The sequence below is a fragment of the Lactuca virosa genome, unplaced genomic scaffold, assembly GCF_052849685.1.
Source record: "Lactuca virosa cultivar CGN04683 unplaced genomic scaffold, Lactuca_virosa_CGN04683_v6 scaffold_238, whole genome shotgun sequence".
NCBI lineage: Eukaryota > Viridiplantae > Streptophyta > Magnoliopsida > Asterales > Asteraceae > Lactuca > Lactuca virosa.
Window position 1 is genome coordinate 15001 of NW_027629997.1, and position 2500 is coordinate 17500.

Consider the following 2500-nt stretch of genomic DNA (forward strand, 5'->3'; position numbering starts at 1 on the left):
GCCCATGAACGACCAAGGGAACAAGGCCATGAACGACCAATGGAACAAGGCACCTTGCCACACACATGCCCATGAACGACCAAGGGAACAAGGCACCTTGCCACACACACGCCCATGAACGACCAAGGGAACAAGGCACCTTGCAACACACACGCCCATGAACGACCAAGGGAACAAGACACCTTGCCACACACATGCCCATGAACGACCAAGGGAACAAGGCCATGAACGACCAAGGGAAAAAAGCACCTTCCCACACAAACACCCATGAACGACCAAGTGAACAAGGCTTCTTCCCATACACAACCCCATGAACGACCAAGGGAACAAGGCTACTTCCCACACAAACACCCATGAACGACCAACTGAACAAGGCTACTTCCCACACAAACACCCATGAACGACCAAGTGAACAAGGCTTCTTCCCACACACTACCCCATGAACGACCAAGGGAAAAAAGCACCTTCCCACACAAACACCCATGAACGACCAAGTGAACAAGCCTTCTTCCCACACACAACCCCATGAACGACCAAGGGAACAAGGCTACTTCCCACACAAACACCCATGAACGACCAACTGAACAAGGCTACTTCCCACACAAACACCCATGAACGACCAAGTGAACAAGGCTTCTTCCCACACACTACCCCATGAACGACCAAGGGAACAAGGCATCTTGCCACACACATGCCCACGAACGACCCAAGCCCATCCTCACCGGTCTAAGGAACAAGGGGCCTTGACACACCATGAGCTGATTTCTAAGCAAGTCAAACGATGAAGGGAGAAAAGTGTTGTAACCGAGTCCGTTTAAGTGTTGTAGTTCCTACTTAATACATAGTCAATTGAAGTTTTAGTTCCAATCCGAACTGCTCGGAGCTAAGGCACCAAAACATCACATTCCATGCCAAAATCAAAAACACAGCTTGAGATGTACTCAAACTTATGTCTGTGTTCTTCCGAGTTCATCTAAGCGACTTATGAATAGCTAAAAGCCTTATCTGCCTGCCTATCACTAGGCGAAGGGGAAAAAAACCCGAACATGATATAATTACATTTCAAGTCCATTCGTCTATGTTAACAATGACCCACACAACGTTTCAATGACATTCCTACTTGATTTGAGCGACATATCAACAAGTAGGGAACCAAACACTTCAAGGCATGGCCAAAAATAGGCCACATACATTTATGCCCCAAACATGACATTTTTTTTATTTCAAAGCCTTTCATTTATAATAAAAAGCATCCCTACAACATTTCGTGTGAATCCGAATTAATTCGAGCGAGTTATGGACACATTCGCAAAATTATGCATCCCTGGGCAAATCAATGTCTGTTCCTGTCACCAAGCTCTTTGTGCAATATGTATATATAGGGGAACCATGGGACTGCTTCCCACCGGCGCCCCACTTGGTGTCTAGCGCCCAACGCTCTCGAGGCTGGCACGCTCGAGGCATGGCCAAGGCGCCCGGTCTTCACGAAAACGAGGCCAAAACTCCCCCCATAGACGCCCCACTCCCGTGTCCCCTCCCCCCGACGTCTTGCGTGTCCAAAAATTATGCATCATCAGGGAAATCAATGTCTGTTCCTGTCACCAAGCTCTTTGTGCAATATGTATATATAGGGGGTACCATGGGGTCTCATTCGCATAGGTGCCCGGCATGTGGGATGGGCAACTAAGAATCGTGAGGCTGTATCGGCACCAACAGGGCAAGCCAAGCCAAGCCCCACGACCCATGTATGAGGCCACCCCCCAACACGTTGCCTTGGAATTCTCGAACGATGACCTGAAAACTAGCCCCGTTGCCTTCATTTTCCTCGACACGTTGCCTTGATTTCTCGAACGATGACATGAAAACTAGCCCCGTTGCCTTTATTTTCCTCGACACGATGACCTGAAAATGAGCCCCGTGGCCTAGATTTTCCTCGACGTCGCGAGCATACTAAAAATTATGCATCCTCAGGGAAATCAATGTCTGTTCCTGTCACCAAGCTCTTTGTGCAATATGTATATATAGGGGGGTGGCCGTGAGTGAGCACGGCAAGGGGTGAACGCGCCAGACGGCCTTTGAGCGTGATCTTGGGTGATGGTTGCTTAGTTCCCGTGTTGCTTACATAATACCCTTCCGAGTGGTGGCCTTGACAGGGCGTTTGGATGCCTTGTTAGGTCTCTGCGACAACGTTCCAGTGTTGTGGTCTCGCCTTGGCAGTGCGGGATGAATCTGTTTGTGTGGTAGTAAAATCACTCTGTGTGTGCTAATCTTTCGTTCGACGTGCTACTGGTGCCTGCCAGCATTTGATTTGTGCTGATGATCGGGAAAACATAGGCGTTAAAGTGGCATGTGTTGCTTTTTGTGATACTACTACGGTACGCTGGTGTATCCTTGTTGGACGTGCGATTGGGTGCCTAAGCGTAGCTAGCATTGGTTTAGCGCCGACAACGTGGAGGATGCAAACATTATTGAGAAGTATTGTCAGACATTTAGAATCATC